Source organism: Columba livia, chromosome 10 (genome assembly GCF_036013475.1).
Source record: "Columba livia isolate bColLiv1 breed racing homer chromosome 10, bColLiv1.pat.W.v2, whole genome shotgun sequence".
Taxonomy (NCBI): domain Eukaryota; kingdom Metazoa; phylum Chordata; class Aves; order Columbiformes; family Columbidae; genus Columba; species Columba livia.
In genome coordinates this window covers 6,102,258-6,129,552 of record NC_088611.1, presented here as the reverse complement: position 1 = coordinate 6,129,552, position 27,295 = coordinate 6,102,258, and the positions used below count along the sequence as shown (strand labels likewise).

The window sequence follows — 27,295 nt, the reverse complement described above, 5'->3', positions numbered from 1 at the left end:
ATAAATTCACTGGCACAAGTGTCTTAATACAAAGATACCGCTGGGTTAGGGCAGTACAATCATGTAGCATCGCTCCTACCCCAGAGTAAGCAATGCATCCCCACGCTGAGGCTACCCAAAACACCTGCATTTTGTTGCACTAGTGTAGTTTTACTGGGAAATTCCTGAGGCATGACCTAAGATGCCACGACTTTTTCTCCAGGACTGAGTGCCTGTCTGGTACCCTCAACTGTGCCCAAATCTGTGCTGATAGAAGGTGTCCAACAGAAAGACCAGGAATGTCAAGCCAATGATTAAGTGAACTCATCATCTCTAATGACATGTGTTCTCATTTGTTTTCTTCTCAAAGGACAGAATCAAAGCCTAAATTAACTAATTCCCTTCAGCCATACACCAACTAATTGCACCAGCCTTGTTTTCCCAGCTCACTCTACCCATTTAACAGACATTTACTCATAACGTGCCTTAAAAGTTGGCTTGTACAGAGGGAGAGGTCCTGTCTCATTTCCTGAGGAAAGCAGCATCCTTTGGAGTGGCACTGGTTTACCATAGCTGTCTCACAGCCTGATCTCATGGCCAGAAAATAAAATGTTAAAGCAGAAAATGCAGCAACAAACATCCTGTCTGGACACCTGAGATTGCACAAGGTCATGAAAAGGATGGTGCTGAGATCTCCCATGGCAGGGAGAAGAGGGGGAGGGATAGGAAAGCCCAGACAAAGATTCAAACACAGGTGCAGAGAGGAACGGCTCTTGGACCTCCTCTGTCCTGAGGCCTCACCTTTGGCATTGTGACTATCTGCCTAAAGCAAAAGCTCTTCAGCAGGGGTTCTTCTAGCCCAGCAGCTGCCTCACCTGCTTGCACTAGAGCCACAGAGCAGTTCCCCACTCCCTCCAAAATGCAATAATGCGAGAGTGATTAAGAGAAAGGACCCAAGGCAAGAGGCACTGGGCAACACAATAAGGAAAGAATGTGAAAGCACATACAAAACAGTCCTTGCAGTTTATCTCACAACTTCAGAACATCCTGCCAGAAGAAACACAGTCATCTCCTTCCCATATTCTGCTCTGCCTCTCTTATTCATTTTCAACTCACTTGTTACCATTGCAATGCAGGAGAAAAGTCACCAGCACTGTTTAAACCACTCAGTGTGGTCGCTTCTCTCAAGAAGCCTTGTGCAACCCTCTCTGATTCTGCACAAAGCTCTGTCACCATCCTGGGTCCCCACAACTACCCCCAATGCACCCCTTGCTTCAGCTCCACAACACAACCTCATTGTCATGCAAGACCACAGCTGAAACACAGCAGTTTCCTCCATCCTTAGATTAAATTGCTTTCACTCACCTGGTCACAGCCTTAATCCCAGCCTAAACTGGAGGAGAGCCTGCGAGATGAAGCTATAGGAAGCACGGCTGCTTTGCAGGGTGGGAAAACAGTTCATCCTCTGACACCTCCAAAGGCTGAGAGCATTTTACAGAGCTTTTGCTTTAACTAGAAATTAGATAAACTTCAGTTGCTTTGTCCGAATGCATCTATGCATATGTGCATATGAACAATGCATATGTGGCAATGAACAACAACAGAAGGATGGAAACAAACTACTTGTAGGGATTGTTTATGTGTTTCGTGTGTGCAAGGGAGATGAGAGCATCAAATTCTGCCTCTGCTGACTTGCTAAATAACCATGGGCCATATTGTGAAAGCAGATGTTTCATGAAAAGAAGACAACTCTCACAGGCATTTTACAAGATGACCAACCCTGTGGGTCTTCTACATCTTCAGTTTCATTTGTTCCTCCTTTAATATACTGAAAAGTTTCAGGTACTTCTTCTAATGACTGCCTTTTACTGTTACAGTCAACACACTCAACCTGGCCCAACAAGTGTTTATCGTGTCATTATGGTGGAAGATGAAATTGTCTGTGGGGAAGTCCCTCAACACCCATTTTCTCATGACATTCAGTGACTGAGGAGAAGAGCCATTTGGGAAAGCCTGTGCCACAGTTAAGGCTCTCACAGCTGTGGTGGAGCAGCTGAGGCTTCCATAAAACCCTTTACAAGCTTCACTACATTTTCTTTGAGACTGAGGCATGAATGCCACCCACAGCCACAGGCAGAAGATTAATGTTCCTCTTACAGTTCCTCCCTTGCCAGCAGCACTGACCAAACATGACTGCTGGGCTTTGCTTCATGGTGGGTTCTGTCAAACAAGGTCACCTTCAATATTACCTGCTCAACACCTGGGCACATTTAGCAGGTTCCTTGAGTACTGGAAAACTTGAGGAGTTTTTAATCATTTTCCTCAATGAAACCCCACCAGCTGCAAGGACCCATCTACTACTTTCTGAAAATATCTTCTGGGACAGAAATTATTCTTGCACGGTGAGCTCCAAGGAGCCAAGGAGCCAAGATTGTCTTTGTGTGCCTGTGAATTACTTATTTTCCTCTGCGAAGTAACGTAATTACAAGGAATAGCAATGTTTTCATGAGGCAAGGACTGTGGGGTACACAATCAGGAGGAAGTAAAAGTAACTCCAGTTCTGCTGGAATTTATGAGGCTCATATTTATCTCATATTTGGACTATGCAGAAATGATGTGTCTGCTGGTGCAGGATCCTTGGGGGGCAAGTTGCTGATCTGGAGGAAAGGGCTGGCAGACACCAGTTAGACAAACCTGACAGCCGTCCACTCACATGATGGAGAACTTCAACGCTACTGAACGTGGGAAACTTTTCCACCTCTGTGCAGAAAAAGGGATGTTTTTGGGTCAATGGTGAGGGGAATTCTGAGGTCAAGCCCTGCATATTTCCTACTGTCTTCAACAGGAATAGATGAAAGCCAGCACCAAGTCCTTCAAAAGCCTCCCTTAAACACATGCTGGTAGGACAACAACCAGTAGGCGGTGGAGGTGGGACAGCCCTGGTGCCACAGGCTCCCCAGCAAGCAGCTGTACTTTGCACGCCAGCACCCATTCCCTGTGGTAACCCCAAGACAGCAGACACCAGTGTGGGTCCAAGGTACAAAACTCAGGACGTCTCAACTGAGGGCAACAGTGCGGGGAGCCCAGCTTTCCACAAAGTCAGTCTAAGGATTAAGAAATTCTCATTACTGCTGTGTGTGGTCACGGTTTTCAGAGTGTGACTCATTCAGGGTCACACAGTAAAAACAGGAAAGACTTCAGAATAGGTCGAGGTGCCCTGACCCTCATGGCCAGGTGCTGACTGCTCAGCCATGCCTGTCCGACTGGGCAAGGACAGCTCTGGAGTTATGGCAAGGTGTCACAACCTTCCAGTGCAGAGCTCGGAAAAAGAAAGTGATATTAAAGATGATTAAAAAAAAAAAAAGAAGAGAACCCCTCCAAGCACCAGCAACAAAATCACCTGATGACAAAGGTGTTAAAAAATAAACGACACAGGTGGCTCTGCAAAATTGAGACAGAAAAAGAAAAGAGGAAATGTAACTGAAAGAAGAGTCTCTCTCACACTAACACTATTCTCCACATTTGAGCAAGTAATCTTAAAGACAACTAAAATAATATTTACATAAAGGGTTTAATCACTGGATTTTGAAGACAACTCTGTTAGATCATCTCCAGGGAGCAGAAGAATGATGGGCTAATTAGCTGTGTTTGCCAAAATTCGCTTTGCTTCTTTTTGTTATTATTTGCTACACACTTCTCGCCTGGATCGGGACCTCTCTCTGCAAGATGCTCTGCAGACAGAGCAACAGCTCTGGCCTCCAGATGTTCCCTCCTGGCGAGGGTTTGCACTGTGGTGGTTCTCCCAGGCTGCAGCCAAGCACAGTAACATCCCATTGCAAAGGTGAGCTCAGCCTCAACAACGCCCAGCTCTGCTCGGCTCGAGAGCTCTCTCTTCACTGGTCATACCCAGCAAACACAGGTGGTGCTTCACCCAACACCTGTTTGCTGAGTTAATTAGAAAAAAAACAGAGAGCTGACCCAAAACTGCACTGGAAATCAAACTCTTGTTCAAGACTCAGACAGATCTTCTCATTATTTCTTGTTTTCACATATGGGCTGGTTTCCTGCTTATGCTCAGAAATGAAAATCAACACACAACAAGGCTAGTTTAGTGGGATGGGAGTTGTGGGTGGAATGGGTGGCTCTGGACACAGCTGGTGGAACTGCACCGGTGGGCTGGCGAGGGCCACATTCTCTCACTCCAAACTGCCCATGCCCAGCAGTGTCCTGTGACCCCAGAGATGAGCAGCTCTGGCCCAGAGCCAGGCCTTGGGCCGTGTCACTGGTTTCACAGATTTCATCACCAGGAAAGGGGCAGAAGGGAAGGAGGAAAGGGAGGGAAGCGATAAAGCGAAGGAAGTGTTGGGTGGGATCGGGGAGCTCCTGTATGCTACACAAGTCTCACAGTTCTCCAGATAAATGGAGAGCGTTCCCATCTGTTTACAAGTCATCATTTCGCCTTCACCATCAAACCTCATTTCAAGTTCAAATTTTCTCAAAACCAGTTGCCTGCAAACCTGCGACACTCACCATATGATTTATTCTGGATAATCTGCTTTTGCAATATGCTGTGTGCCTCCTTTGGCACTATGGGAATCCATAAATGACATGGATAAAGGAGCAGTGAGCTTTATGCTCACTCTAAAGACAGCATAAGGAGAAATGACCAAGTATAACCTTATTTTCAATACAGTCTAGTTCTCAAATCCGCTGGGGAGGAGCTGCCAGATATCCTCCTGATAAAGAAATATCTCTAGCCCGAAGCCAATTGTTGATTTAAGGCCGTATCTGGTGGAGACGTTATAAAGGTAAAGATGTGATTCCGAGGGAGCAAATGAATGGGTGATTTAGAACAAAAGACCATGTTCAAAGTATTAATTGCAAATGAACCAATACTTGCACTAATGCTAATAGAAAAACTTTAAAGGTTCACAAAAAGAATCACAAATAAAAGTACTGGGGTAGCTTTCTACTTCTTCACAATTTGAGATGATAAAAAGCATTCAGGTAGTTGTGAAAATGTCCAAAAGTTTCACAAGACCTCCTTAATTTTGACCAAACACTTATTTCTCCAAAGTTCTTTCCTAGAAGCCTGTTACTTATTAACTTTATTCTTGGTCCTTCAACTCTGGCTTTAAGGCTTTGATTTATGGAGCAGAAACAACACCGTGCAATCTCATCAGCCTCCCACCCTCCAAACTGCAGAAATTATCCATAATTGAACAACCCTTTGGGTACAAATCATCTCGACTGCTGAGAAAACATTTACCAGGAACACAGTTGCAAAAGCCGGGACATTTTGTGAACAAATGAGTGTGTCTCGCTGTAAGACCTTTGTGGGGAGGAAGATCTTATAGCATGGAATAGAAAGCAACAACTTTTTTATGGCTTTGAGACCTTTATGAGTATCTGTTGTGGAGATATAAGCTGCAACCAGATTACTGTGGACATCCAGCTCATGGAAATCACTGTAGCTGCTTCAGCTTCCATGGAACTAGATGGATTTACATCGACTGGACATCAAGTACAGATTTTTCAAATAAATCTTGCAGAACGTCCCTGCTCTCAAGCACGCTGAATTTCACTGATGCTTTTCACAACAGGATGAACATCCTAATGATATGTATAATGAGTATTAAACTGAACTAACATTCTCATGTAAAATGTGCACATCAAAGGGTCCAGAGAAATGCATCACATACACTAGTGTAACTGCAATCACTAATAAAGGTTGCAGAATTGGACTCCAAACACAAATGAGAAATTCGAAGACTGGAGATGATCCAACATACATTTAAAGTATATTTTAACTGTCAAGGCCCAGTGTATTCTCCTTCACTCAGTGGATACATTTTTCTGCTGGAAGAGGACAGGCTGGGGAGGAGTGCAGAGAGATTATTTGAACACTTGGGATTAAAGGACCAAATGGCAGCTCCTAAACCAGGAAATTCCAAGTTGGATTTTCCTAAAACTTTGAGGGCATAAAAATGCCCTGTACCCACTGGGATAGTCTGGCAAGCCTATGTCCAGGTCCTGTTGGCTCCCCTAAAAGCCCTAGTCTTTATCAGATAAAGTATTTTCGAATCTTATTCCACAAAGCCTCTCCGAGTCCAGCCATTGGTTTGCTCAGGCCAAGAAGGATCTCTCTCTCATACACATCGCAGACACTTCCCACCTTTCAAGCATCCCCACCACACTGCAGACACCTTTCCCAGGGAACTGTGTGCTCAAGGGAAGGGAAACCAAGTAAACAAAAAAACCCCTTTGATCATTTTATTAGGGTACAACCTACAGTGTTTCCTTATGCTGAAATCAGGACAGGAAATACAGACGTGACTTCTGTGAGTCTTCTCCCCACGTTACCATTTGAAAGGACGGGAACTTTGCATCCCAGCTAGAGATGCACGCCGCCTGCTAAGCTCTTTCCTGCAAGACATAAACAAATCGGCTGCCAAGAAGAATCTCTCTCTAGCTGTTCATATCCTCTTCCTTTGACCTGGTCACCTCTTTCCTGCACAACTGCTCCCTGTGGGAATGTATTCCCAAGTGCTCCTCTCTCACTTTCTTTACACTTGACTCTCCTGCCTCCCAAGACCTCTTACTCCTGTCTGATGTTGCTCTCAACAAAAATATGGAGAGAAACACCCACATTTGACACTCTCATCTCTTTAGTTCACAGCACAAAGATGTGCCACACAAATGTAATGTACCTCAGGTGCCCTTCAGATGCTGTATGTACCTCTGGGATGCCCTCTGAGCTGCCGTTTCTGGCTACGGCCCCCTCATAGGTGTTAGGGGTGAGGGCTGTGCATGGGTTGGTGTTCCTGCTCTCCCTGCTGCCCTCTCCTCTTCATGTCCCACAAGACAATAACAAGCTTTTAACATAAGAACCGCAGGCAACAGTGGGGGAACAGACCAAGGCTGTGCCTTTCCCCAGTCCTGGTTTTGGCAAACCCCAACAAACTGCACAAACAAGTGATGGTGAACATATTAGGTGCAAAGATGTGACCAAAGCAGTGAGTGTTTGGGCATCAGCTTAGTACCAGTAAGCAGAACCCAGAAGCCTGTGGAGATTCCATTACAAATGGAAGCTTTCAAAGTTGACAAAGAGCTAGAAAAGAGCCCACAGTTTGCTTACTGCAGTGACAGGCAAGCACGGGGAAAGAAGGGTTTTATTTAGCTTCCCAGGATGGGTCTGGAGTAGGTCTGCACTGATCAGCCCTTCCGAGTCTGGTGGGTGTGTACCGAGACAAGACGGGTTAGGAGGCAAGTTTCATCCCAATCCACTTTGCAAAGCACTCTTCTGTCTTAACTCCTCATGCTCCCACCGCTCCCAGGTTGGAGATGGCATGGCTGCAAACAACGGGGCTGTTGGTGGGCCTAGCACCTAACTACCTTGGTGAGACCCAAGCAGATCGACACAGGAAAGGAGACTCCACAAAGGCAAGATGTCGCACGTGCAAAAAGGAGACGTTGCTTTCCCCTGTAGAGAGGGACGTGTCCCCATGGAGAAGCCCCAGGGCAATGTGACAGGCAAGTCTAATAGTCAGGCAAGTCTGTACCAAAGGGGTTGAAAACTTCCCACTCTGGAAGGCTGTTTGATCCCACCATCACTCTGAGGGCAGGAGAAGGGTCCAACCTCACCCATCGCTCCAGGCTGCCCCACGAAATCCCGCCAGCACACGCCCAAGGACAAGGCCAATGGACTGTTTCATTTCACAAGTAATTAACTGGGCAACCTCCCCCCTGAGTCTCTTCTGTTTCTTCCTGGGCACATCCCTGAAATTAACCTCAGAGCTAATGAAGCCAATTACCATCGGCAGACATGGTCTCCCTCTAATTATTTTCCCTGGAAAGGTCACCCGAAGTGGCACATTGTGAAACCAGCTAATTGCATTGTCTGCTCACAGCACGGTGCTGGCTCCTGCGGGGCTCTGCCAGGCGCGGGGGGAGCCTCATGTGCCATCGCCCAACAATTGGAGCCTCCAGCTGGGGAAAAAAAGCAGCTGTGAGAGAGGAACCCACTGCCAAACTCTCCTTGCCACCAACATCGCTCACAGATACAGGCTCTGACTGCTGGCTTATCCCCCTCCTTTCAGATGTGGTGAGCCAGCCCAGCAGTCACGGCAGAAGATTAGAAGAACATGCCAAGTTATCTGGGTGTCAGAATAAAGCAGCTGGATGCTTGTCTTCGGAAATTGTTTTGTTTTCATAAAGCTGCCTTTTTTTTTTTTTCTTTTATTTTCTTTTTTTTTTTTCTTTTATTTTCTTTTTTTTTTTTCTTTTGAGAACAGAAAGAGAGGGAGAATTTTGATTGGAAAAATCCAAACTCATGGCCTAGCTCCGGGTTATGGAGAGGGATGTGGTTGGTAGTATCAGCCATAAAAGATCGCAGTGAGGATGCTGCCCCAGTTCTAAATTAGCGAGGGCTATTCTGGTATTTTTGAAGATTCTTTAGAAAAACACAGTCAGACCAAACCAAAGGAACGGCACAGAGCAGGACAAGAGCAGCATGTTTTGCACTCTTTCTGTTTGGACAAAACATTTCTAATGCAACAACCAGCGATGTTCCTGAACAGTTAATGCAGGTATAGAGTCTTCACTGTGTGGACTTTATAATGGACCTGCCCTGTTTTCTATCCATGATCACCAAAGAGTCCCTGAGAGGCTATAGCACATCAGCCATTTGCTCTCACGAGCACATAGAGCAGCTCAGAGAAGGTGAAAGGGCATCAACTTCTTGTTAGCATAACATATCATGCCCTGTCCCTCCACCTGCACCCAGCAGAAAATACAGCTTCAGTGCCAGACCCCAATGTCTTTGACCCTATGGATCAGAGCTCACCCAAACTCCTCTATAAGGGAAGGTTTATGAAGAAAGCAAAAACTCCTTGAGTAACATCTCTCAAATCCTGTCTTGATCATTTTGGATTAAAGATGGCAAAGTATTCATGCCTGCAAATGGATGCTGTTTGAGAATCTGAGTGGGAAGTCACACTGTGCTTGTCATGTAGCTGAGCTGAATCTTAAAGTTTGCTACCCCGGCTCCCAACAGAAGTGCAGTGGGATCTTCAGTATCTCTGACAGGTTTTCCTGAGCCCCTCAGCACTACCATAATCAGGTTGCTGTAAGACTCCATTTGTTTTTAAACACACAAACAAAACCTAGGTGTTGAGTAAAAATGTTGTAAAGTCCACCCGTCCAGCAGGAAAATCCAGGATGGATATCCAGCTGCTACCCTGGGCACTGAAGATTGCTTTTATCAGAAGTTGCTTTGGAGACAGAACACGTTACATCAAAAGTAGTTAACAAAAAATACGTCATCCATCAAAGGCAAGCTCCAGATGTTGCATTTTTGGCACCAGCAGCAAGAAGACCCAGGGGGCTGGATGCTGGACCAGCCGTGCAGACTCTGCCCCCTCCGCTCCCCACGGCGGCCGGGGCGCAGTGTGCCGGTGCCCCGATGTGACACAGCCCCTAATCACATTCACATGTCAGGTTACACCAGGCGGGAGATGATGTGTGTGACCACATTAAAGAAGGGAATTTTTTCCTTTGAGATTTCTTTGTTGACTTTAATAAAGGCTCCCTCTGGGCTTTCATGCTTCAAAGGAAAAGGGGAGAGGGACCATCTTCACACATCCTAATTAACAATGTTTAATAATTGTTCTCGCATGCTGCTTTGGTTTTGCATCTTTTACACAGATCAAAGGAAGTTAAGACCTTTCTCAAAGGGCTTAGAGAATGTCAGTGTCCTCCAGCCTCAGCTAATCTCAGAAAGCCACAGAGGAGAGGTGGATATGTCAAAAGACCCACATGTAATCCTGTACAGATGTGGCACCGACAGAAGGACACGTGGGTGACTCTGGTCGGGAACTCCCACATCCATTTTCTGTAAGGGCAAAGCCAAGCACATGAGCTTCCCACACAACCCAAGTGGAATCACCTGGGCAGTTTGTCACTACGCTGTGTCTGTAAGTTGTGTCCTGATACCTGAACCACAAAACTGTGCTTCATTCCCCCTTAGAACAACCATGGAAAACTCTTGAGCTAAATACAGAGTAGATCTCAGTCCTTTCAGCATGCTCAGCTGGCAGAACCAGGGCTCTGTAGTGCAAGAGTCACACCTGGTTTTCCTGCCCTTCCCTACAACGGTCCCATCAGCACTCGGTTGGAAGCTGCTGCTGGCATTTCACTTAGCAAGACAGTCTGTACAGGACAGCTCAGAGCCCATCCTAAGTGGGCTTCTTTAAAACCCTCCTATAAGCCCCGAGTCTTTGTTTGCCTGGAAACACTAGGATGATGATTTGAGCTACAGCTAAGAACACAAGAAGTCCCGATGACATTCACAAAATATTGAGGCAGAAAAACATTGCAGTCCATTTAAACCTTAAAGGGCAGCTTAGGCATTGTTTCTGTGTCTGTAACTACAAGAGTCCTCAGGCTGATACCATGAGCAGAAACAGGAAGATCAGCAGAGTTTTCCAAGAGCTCTGGGCCTGAGTAGCAAAGCATGAGTAGGTATGGTACACTATGCTGTGCTATGCAGAAAACACAGAGAACCTGCCATGAATACCCTGGGTTTAAGCCTATGCCCGTTATTGCCTTGGGTAAACCAATGCTACATTTGCTATCCAACATGAAATGCAGGAGTCTATAGGAACCACATGTTTTCCATCCATTCTGTGTGCTCCATCAGCTTGATGGAGTTAGATGATGCAGACAGACAGTCTAAGATCTGGGTTAAATAAGTTGAACTGCTTTATTTTTCTCTTGGCGTTGCAGCGTGCGCAAGAAATTCTCACAGGGTGGAACATCTGGAGCGCATTATTCATTAAGAGTGAAAGATGCCGTTGTGTTTGTGGAGGAACCAAGCATGCTTCTTGCAAGCATCTGACACAAACCAGAGTGACAATTAATGGCATGGCAGCTTTCTTTAAAGGATATTAGTTCTGCCTAAATAAAACTTTTGTCAGCTTAGCCGACAGCACAGGTTTCCGAGAAGGCACTTCTGTAGCCTAGTAAGAGACATGAAAGAGAGCTTTTAAGTAGCACACTGGCATTTGTATATGCAGCAATGGGAATTACTATGTACAGTAGCAAGATGCAACTCTTGTCAGACGGAGAGCACAGCAGGAATTGATGCTATGACTTCTCTCTACACATAGATAATACAACAGCTTACTCATAAAACTGATGGAGAAATGCAGTGTGGGTCAGCCAGAAATCTGTGGATTTGATTCAAAATCTAATAAGCTGAAGCAGCAAACAAAAGGGTTTTCCATTCTTTAGTGGCCAGTGGCTCAGGGTCTCACGCAACACGTGGGAGCCCTGGATTGGGTCCCATCTTTCCTTGAGGGACCTTTATTTCAGCTCTCCTGGCTCCTGTATCTTAGCCCAGTCCTTCAGATACTTTTTTACTCTACCTAACACACCGCATCCTCCAACAGCCAACATGCCACTGGTCTGTACCCTCTGTGTGGATGTTTCATTGCTGTAAGAACTCACCATGAAAAGCCGGGTGAAAAGGTGGACACAGCACTGGAAAGACAATCAAGAAGACTTTCCTGGAGGACAGATGGCAACAACATGAGTCATGAGAGGCTGCACGTAGCGAGCACTGCAAGGGAATGGGGAACTTGAGGAATGACTCAAGGGAAGCATAAAATAGAGATGAGACCACAAGGTGACTGAGCTGTGACAGCCAGGCAATGCTGCTCCTTGTGACAATGTCATCACACAACTAACCACACCAGGTCACTTGGAAAAAAAGGAAGACAGGGAACTTGAACTGCAAGGTCAGTGGAGGAAAAGAACTTATGAAGACAAAGCAAAGATCCTTCTAGTGCTTTCAGCTGATAATACCAGGGTGCCTCGCACCTCTCAGATGCAAATCCTGAATGAGAACCTTTCCAAACTACAGGTTTTTGTTAAAGCATATACATGGAGATGTATCTCAGTATACATTTGCCACATGACACCAATGTTAAAACCACCATGTCAGCAATACATTTTAAGTCTTCAGGAAAGTACCTTTGTTTTCCTTTTCTGCGTATGATAAATTCAAGTAATTTCCTCTTACCCACCCTTCCAGAAATGACAAAAAAGCTTCTAATAAGCCACAGAACAATCTTATATCAAAAAACATATTCCTTTTACTGTGCTAACAGAAGAGCTACTTCAAGTTCAGATAGACCAAACAAAACAAATATGAGTCTTCAGACCATAATGGCAGAGAAGTGCTTCCACTCTATGTGCACATCAATTATTTCCTTCTATTTAAATCCATAACTAATTACCCTTGGAAAAAAAATAGCTAACATCCAGTTGAGTACAGGCATCCCTTTTAATGTAATCAAGAACTCATCTAGCTTGAAAATTATGGCAATTACCAATGAAGTGGAGGGTTGTATGGACCAAAGCCCTGCAGCAGAAAGTGCAATGCATCACGAGGAGGCACCTTCCAGAGAGGAAGCAGGGAACTGTCTAAATCATGGACAAAACCACACAACTTACGATGTAACTACAGCAAGACACTCATAAGGACTAAGAAAGCAGCAGTTTAGCGTTTGCCCCAGCCTCAGAAGTCCCCACTCCAATTTTCAGTGAAAGCTAAATATTTAGAATGAAAATTTCCTTTGTGGAAACCAGATTCTTCCTTCAGAAGGTAAACTTCAAGCCACCATCATTAAAAATGCTTTCAGATTTCTCCTGCAATGACATCCTCTAAATCAATTCTCCCTGCTTCTCAGCACAACCTGGCTCATCACAAGATCTTTAAGCCGATCCCTGGAGTTCAAACTGATTCCTACGTGGAGCTTCATACACCCAATACACATGAACTGCCTTCAGCAGTTGTTCTTCTCCGTGCTTTCTCATCCTTGACTAGCTGCTGGCCAAAATCAATGCGAGACACAGAGAGCAATGGTATGGCATATACAATACTTGGCTTTTGACAAAATACCAAATCACAACCTGAAATTCCAGGGTGCATCTTCTAAGAAAATCCTATTTCTCAAGTAAAAATTTCAGTTTGCAGTCTGAACTAATTTACCACATGTCTACATAAGCCATGATTTATCCACACTTGAAAGAGAATTGTAATGCCATTTTCTGACCAAATACCCCATTAGAATTGTATATTGCCTTGTTTGCAAATCTTCCTACAAACAGAGCATGTTCAAGGCAAGGCTTGAATATCTGAATATCTGGGAAAATTCAAAGCTTAATCCCAAGTGCACGACTGTAACAAGAAGCAGTTACGCACCTCACCTCATCTCTCTCCAGTTGAGAAGCTATTTAGCAGGGCACATAAGATCTTTTGCTTTTTATAAATAAAATAGGTAAGAAACATGAAGTACTGAAGCTTCTGAGTACATGAAGTTTCTGAGCTTGCACTCAAGCCCTTAAAGAAATGATGGATAATTGTAAGATGCAGGAAACCTTTGGGTCTCTCAGGAAGATGCAGCATAATTTGCTTGCCAGTTTGTACATGTTTCAACAGCCTTCTGTAGAGGTTTTGAGCTTCTGGAACTTCAGGTTTAAACAAATTCAGGGTGCCACAGGGAAAACAGAAGCTGATGTAGAAGCAGCAAAGCCTGTTCATCTCCAAAAATTGCTCCTGAGATTGCCTGTGAGCAGATGTGAAGAAATCTTTGGAAGCACTAAGTAGGGAGGAGTGTGAAGATGCAGGGAAATAGGAGAGAAGGTGGGTTTATGTTAATTCCTTCAAGCGCACACATGAGATTCCTCTCATGCAAGTTCTACCTGGGCACACACAGACCTCAAGCAGAAATGGATGTTCCCAATTGCTCTTGGGTTGCCAGGCTGTCTGTCAGGCAGGGAACTTTGCAGGTGTATCACAGCTCCACAGAGCAGCTCACTTGAAATGAAGGGCAGGGAGGCAGCTCAGGAGACCATCTACTCCAACTCTACACACCAAGGAGGCAGGACTGAGTGCCAAAATTCCCCTGAAGCCACAGCAAGCCGCCAGCCTCGGCGACTTTGCTAGACCCATGTCACTGTGCCCAGCATCCATCCGCACTCCCCGGCTGGGCTGAGGTGCACCAAGACCAGCTCTGTGGGGATTCCCAGGGTGTCCAGCTCTCCTGGACGCCCTCCTGGGTGAATTAGAACTCAAAGGCAAGATAAGTCTGGCTTCTGTTTTCTAAGTAGGCCTCTGAGTAATTTCGCTGTGCTCTAATCACAGGAGAGAAGTTAATTTTTGTCCCATGGCCACGGCTCGTTTCCCTCCTGCAGATGATGAGAACGCCCCTGGGGAGTTGGAAGGGAGTGAGCTGGTCTTGCCACAAGCCCAGTCGAATGCAGGTGGTGAACAAATGTACAGGCAAGAAAAAAGAACAGAGACAAGGAGAGAGCAAGGGGGAGAGAAGAAAGGAGCAGAAACCAATAGCAAGGCAGACTATGGATGGGGGGAAACCAGACTGAGGAAGAAAGAAAAGGAACAAGATAAATAGTGGGTTGTGGCAGCTGTGTGATGACAGGCACTGGGATGAGCAGACAGATACAAGACCCAGCAACAGTTGTGAACTAAAAGTTTACAAAGGCTCATTTCTTTCCCGCACTCCCACTTTACAGGACTTGAATTCAGGAAGAGAGAAAACCACAGACTCTGTGTCTGCTCAGCCCGACCAGGACATCCTTTAAGAACCAGCCAAAAACCAAAAGTGCTGCCACGTGTGGCCAAGGGCCATTAGGAGCTCATGCAAGAGAGCAAATCCCAGGGGAATCACCCACTTCCCCACGCTGGCTGGCTCAGAAAAACACTCCCTGGCCTCTAGGATGTTGGTTGTGGGCACTGAAGAGCTTGCACAGAATTAGCCCATGAATTGGGCATTTGCTCCACCAACTAGACAAGCTCTCTCTTGGGGGTGGAGGGCCAAGGAGCATTGATCTTAATCCATTCAGGTTTGTAGGAGATCCTTCCTGGAGGAAATGAAACACCTTTTCTTCTTCTTCCCTCCCTTTTAAAAACAAAACCCAAAAAACCCTACAACAGACAAAAAAGCCAGTGCACGCTCTACTGTTACATGTGAGAGCCAAAACAAGGACAAGAGCATTGCCTCAGGATCCAGAGGTGAATTTTGAGACATTTCACTGCAGCAGAGAAACTGATAAGGGAGAAGTGGCTCACAGCCAGCAGGATTTATACCCGCACAAGCACACCCAGCGGATTTCCAGTCCATCACCATAACCGCTCCAAGCAGTATATGCCCATTCATAGGGAACAGGGAATGTGGACCTGAAATGCTGGATTTGTTTCTTTTCTTCGTAAGTGCTTATTTTGACTTTCTCTCCCAAGTAAATGGACAAGTTCCACCACTGGCAGCTTAAGATGCTGTTTATTGCCAAGACGAAAACTAATGTTCCCTTGCTATAGGCTTTATATTCAAAGCAGAAGGAAGAAGGTGGTTCAAGACTGCTAATGCAGCTGGCTGCTATAAAAAAAAGTCTCCTCTACGCTGGCTTTGATGCCAAACAAAAGAAACAGCTAAAGGTTTTTCCCCAAATAAAGTATCCTTTCATGACACAGAAATTCCTCAATGGGAAAAGATGTAAGCAAAAATCCTGGTGTTGGCAACTGTTTGAAAAGCTGTCTTTTGGTTTTCATTTAGTATAAACAACAAACCTATTTCCACGATGCTGTCCCATGGAGGGGAGCACAGAAGCCTCGAAGGTGCGGTTCCCAAAGGTGGGACCACATTTCTGAGCGGTGCAGCATTGCACAGAGAGGTGAGACACAAAGCGAGCAGATGTCTGCACTGAGCATCTCTTTGTGCCCAGGTTTGGTTGGACAGAGGGAGGTGGTGCCTTTCCCCCCGGAGCTCTGTTCCCCGCCATGCTACCGTGCAGCCGCTGCACTGGGTTCCTTTCAGCAACAGGGAATATTGACCTCAAAATTGGTTTCCCAGCTCTTAAGTCCATGTACAATCTTGTTCTTTTACATTTAATGGATTTAAAACAGTCAGGTTCCCTTCTGGCCCCAATAGCATATGCATTTCTTAATGCATTCAGCCTAAACTAACCCAGCTCCAATTCCTGAAAATATTTAAGGATGCACTTAATTTAAAACATGTGAGCAGTCTCAACGAGGTCAGTGGGATTACATTTGAACAGAGCTGCTTTCCAGCACCTTCCGGCCATGCCTCTCTCCCCCTGCACCCCAAGATGAGGGCCAGGAAAACTCAGTAACAGCCAATTTTGTCCCAGAAGAGCTTTGTCTGTAAGGACAAAAGGTAAATGAGAAACAGAGCAGCAAAACAATTTGCCCCAGCATCAGAAAGCAAGTCATTGATGCAGCCAAAATGAGTACCAATGATCTGGGGTCCAGTGTCTCCCATGTTCGAAGGGAGCCACACACGGGGCTTTCACACTGCAGCGTGCTGCAAAAGCTTCAGCCGCAGCACTATTTTAACCACCCTTCTTCCCAAAACAGCCTTAAGAGGAATTAAAGGCGAGACCTGATTAGATTATTGAAACAGCCTCCTCCAAATAAATACAAGCTAAAAATAGCACCAGAGGACAGAGATCGCATCTCGCCAAGAAGCTGATAAGCTGCCCTCACTGTAAGCACATAAAAGCAGGCCAGACAGACGTTTATACTGAGTGATTTAGTGCATCTGAATTTGTCAAGTTGTTTGATAACTTCATACCCAAGGAGGTTTTTTTCCTCATTAGAGAAACATCCTGGTTTCCAGTAAAAAGTTGCTGGCACCAGAATTCCACACATGCTGTTTTCTGCACAGCTAAAAGCAGAGGAGTTTATCGCACAGAAAAAAGAATCCATAGATGGATGGCAGTTCTCAATGAGTTCCTAGTGGGTCTCCTGTTCCTTTCTTCTGCCCTTTCAAATGTGGTGGCTGTGCCCATGCAATACGGAGAAGCTGGATCCTTTCTTTCCCCCGGCTCCCGGCTGCAAAGTGAATCTGCAGTGCCAGCGCAGCGCTATTCTGCTGCCGGTGCTCTGCAGGGAGACGGGATCCGATTTACCCCAGCAGCTCTGCCGCAGCGTTCCAGCTCTACAGGGACACTCCCTAATCTGCACGAGGAATCTAAAGGACTTGAAACAATAAGAGAAAAGGAAATCATTGTTTTAAGACACGTACTGAAATATCATTGTGTGGATGTACTTAGCAGATGGGGAATGCAATGACCAGATTCAGGCTCCCCTGGGTTAGTTTCTCAAAATCCGGCTGCCCCGTCCTTTCTGTGGGCAGAAAAATATGAGGGGGATGGTTTGCAAAAGTCTCCTTAACTGCACGAAGAAGCGACAGTAGCTGGAGTCCATTGCCATTAAAGACTCCCCGTTTCTGCAGGGCTTGGACAGGAAAGGCACTCTGCACAGCCGTATTTCTACACTATTCAGAGTTCAGTAACCTCTGAGGAAAATGTTTGCCCTAAAGAAGGTAAAAAGAGACACAAAGTGCAGATGCTGTACCCACTTACATGGCCAACAGTGGCTCTTGGCTTGCCAAGCCGTGAAGAATTTCCCTGGGGCTGGGATGTTCACAGCACGCAGGGGAACAAAGCGCCTGCTGGACACTCAAATTTGGTGCTGCTGCTGCTGGCAGACCGAGCCTATATGTCTGTCCTTCTGCACATCCCAGTAATCCTCCCAGACCTGCCACCCAGCACACACTGGCAGGAACAAGGTGCCAGAGCATCTCTCTACCCTCAGTAATGCTGCTGGTGGAGAGTCCAATAAAGTGTTCTCAGGAGGATTTAATTTGGATGAGACACGTGATTTGGAGGGAGAAGTCCTGATCTCCTCGACTTTCTGCACTTTGGCTCCCACCACACAGGTGGCTCCGACCTCTCAAGCTGGGATAACAGGATTTGGTTTGTGTACAAGTATGAAGTATCTCACATCCACTAACAGGTCCAAGATCTGATCAGAACTAGTCAAAGCAAACCCCAAAACATGTACAGTGTGGCCATCAAGTCCTCAGCAATAATACTTCACTCTCCACGTCCATTACTATGGCAGCACTGTATCTGCTCACGCAGATATCACCTCAACTGCTGTGAGGTTCCGTGCAACCTCTGTTAGCCATCCTGGGGTGCCACATCAGCTGAGCCCACTGTACAGAACATCCCTGCCACCAATGACCACCACAGGACTGGATTGTGAGTGAGGACACCAGTAAGACTACATACCTGTATTTAATGGCATTGTATTTCATGGCAGACATTGGTTCTGCAGGGAGCCCAGCAACTCTGAGGTTAGCAGAACCTACATCTGCTTTGCAGAAGGAAATGCATGTGCAGCCCATCACCACCGGAGGAAAGAGTGAGCAGGCTCCTGGCACTGTGGTGTAACAGTCTGCCACGAAGATCTCCGCTGGTCCTCACCAGACTCTGAGGAAAGGCTGTGGACATCAGAGCCACCGCTCCCCAAATACCATACACACAACCCACAGCCAGCTTCTTTCTGCTGGCATGCACATCCCTGACCCACCTGAATTACTGCAAGCGCAAACGTCCTTGAGGACTAGAGCCCATCTCAACACCTTCCTGTGGCTAGGGAGCCAGCAAAACCCCTTGATGTGCATGGGGCACCAATCAGGGTGGATGGTTAGCAGGACGCACTGCCAGCTATGGGTATTTGGAGCCTGCTCCGGGAGATGCTGTGCAGCCAGAACCAGCAAAACGATTTAAGGCAGGAGTTCCCACCAGTCCCGCTGGGAGCTGGGGACCTAAACCTCTACCACAGGGAGCTTTGAAAACATCAGCCCAGGTTTGTTTCAGGAACGGGTCCTGGGATTCCCTCCACCTCCCTCTCTCCTTCTCTTCAGCAACACAATGTCGCTCTTTCTCTGTTTCCAAAAGGGGGTCTTGCAGGGCTCTCTGCATCAGAGATCAGGAGCTGTTTTGAAAGGAGGAACCCACAGTTTGACCCCTGCTCTATTGAGAGACCTTTTGTGCCTCTGCAAAGCTCTCTGCTCTGCACCGGCGGAGGGAAACACTGCAGGAAGCAGGGATTTATTCTGCCGCTGACAATTGGGAGCAGCAGTGTCCTCTGGTGCCTTCATTGTCCAAAGGTGTTTGAGTGTAAAGCTCACACATAATAGCGACTTTCCAGTGATGCCTGTTGAAAAAGCCCTTTGGTGCTCGCCAGCCCTGCCCGGAATGCAAGACCTCAGGTGTCCAGGCTTATCTTCCAACCAGACTCATTCATTTAACAGCCAACCCCGATTACTCCTTGTAGTTAAAAGAAAAGCCCCAAAACAAAGGCTCAGCGGCCGCGTACTCCTCGGCCATTCAGTGCTGCCGGTGTGGGAAGCAGGTGTTTCGAGGTCTGCGTTCCCACTCCAGTCTGAAGAGGTTGGAATAAGACACTGCCTTCTGAAATGCCCGCTAAAAAAAGAAAGAAAGAGGCAGCACACCATCATTTTGCAGGCTGGGGGCAGGCGAAGGGCTCAGCTAATTCATAGCCTGAGCTGGCTGAGTGCTGCAAAAGGTATTCCCACGGAAACTCCTGCAAATATGGAAATTAATCCAACTGAGCTGTTTCTACACCTTTTTTTATTTGTTATAAATGGGCTTTTTGTGAGTGGTTGTGGAGTGCGCACCTTTCACTGCAAGCATTCACGTACTTGGTTTGCTGGTAAACAGGGATTTGCAGTGGAAAGGGCAGCACCATTACCCTGCAATGACAGTGGAAAGCGATGCTGAGCTGCTTGCTCCGTGATGGCTCTTTGAAAACATGCCCTGGCCACATGGAAAACATAAGTAGGATTTCTCAGACCTTTGTTTTTTTTAAAAAAAATAATAAATCTCTTTCACCAGACAATCACAATTTCCTCTCCCTTTTCTCACCCATTATCCGAGCAGCATGCGTGGGGTTAAAGGACTGGTCCAGCTCAACCAGTTTCTGTGCTGTACCCTCCTCCGGGCATTTAACAAGGGCTCCTTGTCTAGCTCTTACTACACATGGGATGGCCAGGCAGTGCTCACGTCGGTGTTGGACAAGCCCAGTCCAGCCCCACCGCCTGGATCAGAGACCAGCAACATGTTCAGCTCAAAATGGCCCAGACAAATTTCTCAGCAACTCTGGCTGTACTTCCAGCTCTCAAGCCTGCAAGCCTCACAGCACAACAGTGCCCTTCTGAAATGCATAGCCTCTCTTAACACAGCTGTGTTAAGATAATAGCATCCCCCTGCCTCCCTTCTTAATAAAGCTGCCAGTTTTAGAGATGCATCACAGTAATTTCTTAAAAGCTACAGGCCATCAGTGCTGCCTAAGTGCTCTTTACTTGGAGTACGGCACGGGAGGACTGTGAAGAACTCACTCACAGGCTAAAAATATTCCCACCTCATTATATACTCTGTTGAATTACTCAATAATTACACTTATTAGATCCAAAGATAATTACCATTTTACTAGACAGGTGTCCCTTTTGTTAATACACAAAGTCAGCCACCTCACCATTACCTATCGGCAATGCTCCCCAGGCCAGCATCCAGCAGGTCCTCTGCACTCATGCCACCATGCAAGGAGGGTGCTTGTCCTCGCAGTAGTCACTTCTAATTGTCTCCTCCTCTCACAGGGGTAAGGCTCATGTATCTAAGCCACAGCCACGCTCGTACAAGACCAATGTGACTGTTGGGAGGTGGAGGCTCCTCTCCTGTGCCCAAACCTTCTGGCTCTGGAGCAGGGACCTCTGCCAGTGATGTGTGCTGAGCACTTCATGCCATGGGTGACACCTTCACGGTGACACAGGCACAGCACAGTGGCAGCTCTGTGTGCGTGTGACAACCACTGTTCACGCTGAGGTGAAAAGGAGCCACCGTGCACCCATTCTCATCATGAGGTCCCATCAGGACCAGGACTCAGGAACCACATTACCAAAACTTCCCCACAAGCCTGAGCACCTCCAGGAGCTACTTGCAGCAGCAAGCTGCTGACTTGCAGTTGGATTTAGGCTGGGAACAGGTGGGTGTTTTTTACAAATGGTGGCCAGCCGAAGCTATTCCTACCTCCTACGTGTTTACTACCATGGCTATGCCAGAGCTGCCCCATCAGCTCCCAGCCAAACCAGCCTGAGGGAAGGAAACAGCCATGCTGGGGGCTCAACAACCCCTCTGTCCTGAGAGCTGTAGAAATCACTCCTGCTGCCTCACAGCCGCGATGCTTCTCTCCAGCCCAGGGGTGGGATGTCTTTCCACAGCCTTCAGGGCCTGGGACCATTTATACCCCCAGGGGCCACCAGCTCAGAGCTTCTTTGCTCCTCGCAAGCAGAGCCATCAGGTCACCGCCTGCTTTTCCTGCGGCCCCGTGTTGCTGTTTCACGGGATGCGTTTGTAAGAGCAGATAGAGGGGAAATGCTGCCACACTGCTGGCGGAAAATATGCAGGAATGAGAGGTCAGCAGTACAGTCCCCTCGAAATCCCGAAGACATGTTAAAGGCTTTATTGTTTGGCATCTAATACTGGGGAATGCTTTGTCTCTTCTCTCTGCACTTAAAGCTACACTCACTTTTGGGTTTTTGTCCAAGTCTGATCATTTACCAAAAGGCATTTTTATTCTCTCCACAGTCATTTCCAGGAAAAGTAATTAATTTATGTTAATTTGCAGAGAAAAAGGCATAGCAATGAACTTTTCAACTAATCCAGAGATAAATGGTAATATATTAAAAACTTACTGGTGATAAAAAGATAAGACACATAAGTTACGATCTTTCCACCATAAAGCACTGCTTATTGAAAGAAGCAGATTATTTTGGGTAGCTTCAACCCTTTTCAAATAATCCAACTTAAAACAATAGTCCATTTTTTAAGCTGAGCTAAAGTGCATCAGGCTTGTTCCTTCCGAGCCAGACCCTCTACTGCCCAGTGTTACTGGCATCCAGAAGCAAGAAATTCCCTTGAACTCCAGACTGGCTATGTCGTGGCTACACACAGGAGATAATGAGGGCCTGGGTTGCATGCAGGTGAGAAGGCAGGAAAGAAAAATCTAAAGGATTTTACTTTCCACTGACTATTTTACATTCCTGTTACCTGTCTGAGATGCTTTTTGCCTTTTTCTTTCAAAATAAAAAAAATCAGATTTCAGCAAATATTATGTGGTGGGATTTGTGGTTTGGGTTGTTGTTTTTTTTTTGGGGGGGGCGGAGGTGGTAAACACTAATTTTTGCTCCCAAAACGTTTGGAGAGAACATTTTGATGTGCTGTACCTACATGGCCATATTCAGAAGCCTAAGTGGTAAACACCAGCTATTCATACTTGGTGAGAGCTCCAAGCACTGAGGAAACATCTTTCACTGTGGTTCACTCTTACTACAACAATAAATGAAACATGGAAATTATTTATTTAATGGCGTCCTCTAAAAATCAATGACATTCAATCCAGTTCCAGCTGGACATCCCTTTCTGTTTTCTCCAAGCATCGCATGGCTGTTTTGAGTTGATGCAGAAGTAAAAAGAAGAGCCAGGACAGCTTTTACTTGCCTTTTTAAACTGCTTTTGTCTTGATTCCGATGGGGAAGAGGGTTAGGGGGAGAAGGGTGTTTGGACACATGACCCTGATTTCAAAGCTGGTAAAACACAGCAAAAAGAACAATCCCAGGGAGCTGCAGCTCTGCCACCCTGAGCCTTTCTGCTGGTTCAGGAGCTGGCTACAGTCCGGCCCAGAGTCCAAAGCCACAGGAGGAGATGCTAATTAGACACTTCCAGTGGTGTTGTAGCTGCACCCCCAAATTTCAAAAATGCACAAATGAGAAAAGTACTCAATCAAATTGAAGTCCAATTACTTGTTGAAATAAATGGATATATATTAAGAATGATGCAGAACATGAATAGAGCTACAGCTAGTTTACTACAAGGAGAGTGAGAGAAGAAAACCACCAGGGAAAAAAAGTGTTGCACAGCAAGAAAAACTCAATTTTACAGGCTCTTTACCCCTCTTCCCATGGTAATGCCAAGGTATCCGCCAGCTACTTTAAATCTCACTTTCTAAGCTAAAAAATCAATTACTGATGGCATAGCATGAGAAATGGAGACAGAAAAAGCAGAATAGCTACTTAATCAGCTGCATTAAGAAGAAACTGCACCAGCTGCCACCGAAAACTGTCCCAGTCCAGGGATGGAGCAAAGCCCTCGTTAACCACCAGACGCCGGCACACCACCTGCAGCAGTTAGCACGAACCTGCAGCATCCAGGGATGATCAGAGCTGCATGGGCACATCAATCCAGCAGAAAATGTGCTCCAGACACTGGCCTTATTCTACCTAAACAAGGTGCCTTCAGGATCATACAGACACACGCACTATGTCAGCCCAGAAACAGAATGACAAATCTGAAGTCGATACACTGTTTACAAGAGGAGGCCAAGCTCTGAAGTAATTGATTGCAAATTCTCACGAGGAACATTAGAAAGAAGCAAGGCAAAACCCCTTCTGGAGAGAGAGATGTATGCTGGTGTCTCCTCAGGGACGTGGCTTAAGCCCCACCACCAGCTGCATTAGAGCAGGGGCTCCGGGCTGGGATTTCAAGTTTCTCTTCACTCACTGCTTTTTGTCAGGGGGGTAACAACTTGCTGGCAGAGCTTTCTGTGCCCTCTCTCCAAAATCAAATTACTTTGTGCAAATGGAAAATTATCTGGGAAATCAGGCAGGTGTTTAACAAGGGATTGGAATCCTCAGAGGAGGAGTCAGGCGCATGAAGCCAACATCTTCCCAGGGGAAACCCTGGCAAGCACAGTCAGACTGAGATCAGTTTGATAAACGCTCTCTGATGTCTGTGTGATCCTCCTAGACTTGTCAGCCTCAGCAGCCATGGCAGCAGGTCCCCAGGACATCAGCACAGCTTTGCAGCAAGAACTATTTGCATCCCTCCCCCTGGTGCCTAATGACCATCTCCATCTCTCTGTCCCCTCTCCCAGCTGCACCTCTGCTGCTTCTCCAGCCACTGCTTTCCACCAGCTTTGAAGATGCTCAACACCTTCCCCAGTTCCACATCCTGGCAAAGGTGATGGACATTTCTCCACAAACTCAAAAGCTCTTATCAATCACCCCACAGAGTGAGTCTGACTCCTCTAACCAAAACAAAGTATTGCAAGAGGCTGGTTGTGCCTGGGCAGCCAACGCTGACCCTCCAAGCCAGCTCATTCTCTCTCCTTCACTCAGTTTCTACCAAAGTTCAGCAGAGGTTTTTCAAAGAGCCTTGAAGGATCCTGGCCACCATCAACAGTTTTGACACCACTGGTTTGCTGTCCTTTCCCACTGTGTTTTCCACAGCACTACATGGACCTGCCACATTTTAGAGCTGTTTGCAAGGGAGACAAACAGCTTTATTTATTCTTTATCTTTAGTTAAGTACAGTTATTCTATATATTATCTTATTAGTTAGTCGTATAATATATCATTAATAACTAATAATAAATTTAATATACAAACTCTATTAATACACTAAATATATATATATATATATCTTTATTCTGTCACAATGGAGGGACAGACCCACAGCACTGAGATGTTACATACTTCTCCAGAAGCAAGGCAATGAGGCAGCAGCCCCATGGGGCTTATAAAACAGGCTCTCAGGGTTTCTTGTTCCATCCACCAGACCATGAGGCTTCTGCACACTCTGCTGCTGCTGCCAAGGGACAAGCGAACGGAAATTACCGCCCCTCAAAGACTCTGGGTTGGTGCAGCCTGGCTCCCTTGGTGGAGGAGCTGCACAGTAATATAGGTAAAGGACCCATCAATGATTTATGGTTTCTTCCACAGGGGGAAAAGAAAAAGCTGCTGACAAAGGAGTGTCTTCTCCCAGCAGTGAGGCGAGTGCCAGAGCCAACACTCAGATCACTTTGTAGCCTTTAACGGAGAGGCACTTAGCAGAACAGCCAAAAGCCCCTTTGAAGGTAAAAAGTCCTCTCCTTACCCTTCATTGCCCTTCTGCCCTCCTGAGGAGCATGGAAGTGACTCTAGGAAGGAGCTCATGAGGTGATGTATGAGGAGGACATGGCTGTGGGCATGCTGCTCCAGCTGCACAGAGCACAGTTCTGCTGCTGGGCTGTTGCACTTGGCCATCCTAGGGATATGCTAGTGTTTTTTAAAACCTACGATCTGTTTTACCCAGAAATCAAGCTCAAGTCAAAAGGAAGGCTTCTCGGGCCCAGTGGCTCTGACAGCATCATTGTCATGGCCATGCAATGGCTCACCTCCCTGCTCCCACGGCACAGATCAAACCTGCCCTTTGCTGGCTGCAGAGGCAGGATTTGCAGGGGAGAACTTGACCACATGTCTCTCCATCACGTCTGGGCTTTGGGGAAGGAACATGCTGCTGCGGTGCAGAGAGAGGAGCCCTGTGCCTGCTGCGGGTGGGCTTGAGAAGGAGCCCAGGTCTTCTGAATAACACCACGTGTGCCATGCCAGATAAAACCTCTGCTGTGGGGGTACTTCTGTGTTGGCACCTTGGGAAGCTGCTGGGGAGCACCCACTGATCCAAGTCGCAACCATAAAAAACGTTCCTCTGCACTTGTACTTTCCTTGGAACAAAAAATAACATAGAAAAGGAAACAAAGCAAGACAAACACCACCACCAACTCAACCTACTCGAAGTAGCAAGGCCAGGCTGACATGGGGTAGATGCTCCCAGTAAAGATCCTCGGTGTCACAGGGAGGACATCTTAAAAGAAGGAGATGAAGTCGTGTGTGGGGAGCAGGAGAATGGGGAATACTCTCCTGGGAGGAGGACTGGTTCAAACAGTCTCTTCCTCTGGCATGGGGACTTGCTACACCTTATTCCCCAGTCTCCCCACATCACTGAATTTGCACATTTTTAGGTAACAGAGGCAACTTTCATACCATAGAACCTAGCAGAGGAACCTTAACATATATGACATGTTATCCTGACCACAACCAACTTTCAGAGTCCTTTGAGTTCCCAGAACCAACCTGTTCCATAACACAGAGCTTTATGAGCGATGGAATCATTGCTGCCAGCAGGAACAGCACAAAGCTCTTTCCTGCACCATGACAGCCAAATCATTACGCTGAAGAAAATGCCACGCAAATGTTTTCTAATACTAAAACAATGGCAGCAGAGCCCAAGCAGGCAGATGTAGGTTCCCTACAAGGCCAACCAAAACGTCTGTTTGCTTCTGGGAGTTTTCTGAGGTTCAACAATCTTCAATTAACAGTACAGCCATTGAAAACCTATTGCCGGCTCCCCTGGCAGCCTGCCTGCAGAAAGCAGAAGCTTGTAAAGAAGGTATTGAGCTCCAGCTGGCAGACACAAACCAAACTTGAGCACTTTTGCGAGGAAAGCTGAGGGCAACATGGCTGGCTTCTGTGGTCAGGAAACCGAGAAGCTTTCTCTTAGTTTTGGATACACCAGTAGTGGAATCTGGGGTCTCCAGCCTGAAGATGAACAGGGTCCTCCTGCCCCCAGACACCTGGGACCAAAGCGAAGGCAGGATGCCCACGGGGAGGGATATTTCTTTGGGTTTCCTCAGGAGTATCGCAGTGGTAATAATGATCACCTGGCAATCTAAATTAGGACACAAAAGGACTTTTCTTAGAAGAAATGGAATGCTGTTTTCAGAGCATGTATGACAGCCACTGTAAACAGCAAAACTTCTCCACAACCATAAAACCTCACAAAACCCCCAAAACCACAAGCAGGAAATTAAAGAGAATCCAGAGGAAAAACAACACCAAACAATTACATCTCTGTAGGGATTATACTGGGAAAAGCAAAAGGAGAACAAAGACCTTGATCTTTCAAGCCCTCATGCCCGCCTCTGCCAGCAGGACTTGCAAGGGCAGCACCGCAGACCCCGGCGGCAAGGCCCGGCACCGGGGACTGTGACCGATGACAGGAGGGGAGACAAGAGGAGCCACGAGATCCCCTTTATTTCTGGTTTATTCTTTATTAATTCCAAATCTGGAATCGAGTCCAAACTAGCTGATGCTGCAGGCTTATTACACTTGCCTACATTTTTTTTCCCCCTAACATTTTTTTCTTTCTCTCTAACGCAGCTCTGTAGTACGTTTTTTATTTTAGCTAATGAATCCCTACCCACACATGCGAGAGACTCCAAAACACCCACAGACCAGAGGCAGGGGAAGGAAATGCCGGAATTGTTTGCTGAAATTTGGCAGAGGCTATTTTTTGCGAGGGGCCAAAGGAACAGAGTGTTCTCCAGAGATCCTGAGCAGGGTGAGGTCAGAGACTGGCTTCTGCCACAAGGCTTCAGTGTTGGGAGGGCTTTTTGTCTTTTGCAATTACATAATGTCTTTTCCATGCCTTAAGTTGGTTGCTTCCAGATTGCTGGAGAGAGCTCTGAAAT

General features: G+C 46.5%; 1 protein-coding gene across 19 annotated transcripts in view; it reads right to left on the bottom strand.

Moving 5' to 3' along the window:
- Positions 1-27,295, bottom strand: part of DUSP7 (dual specificity phosphatase 7) — a 330,623-nt gene that overhangs the window by 78,506 nt on the left and 224,822 nt on the right. The window contains exon 1 of one of the 19 annotated variants that reach the window (XR_010475039.1): positions 13,247-13,261. The exons of 13 other annotated variants lie outside the window; for them this stretch is intronic. The gene's annotated coding sequence lies outside the window, so the exon portion shown is untranslated. Of the gene's footprint in view, positions 1-1,344; positions 1,496-13,246; positions 13,262-27,295 lie in introns of those variants that run through there. 5 more of the 19 variants (XR_010475037.1, XR_010475036.1, XR_010475043.1 and 2 more) reach the window with 5 other exon arrangements.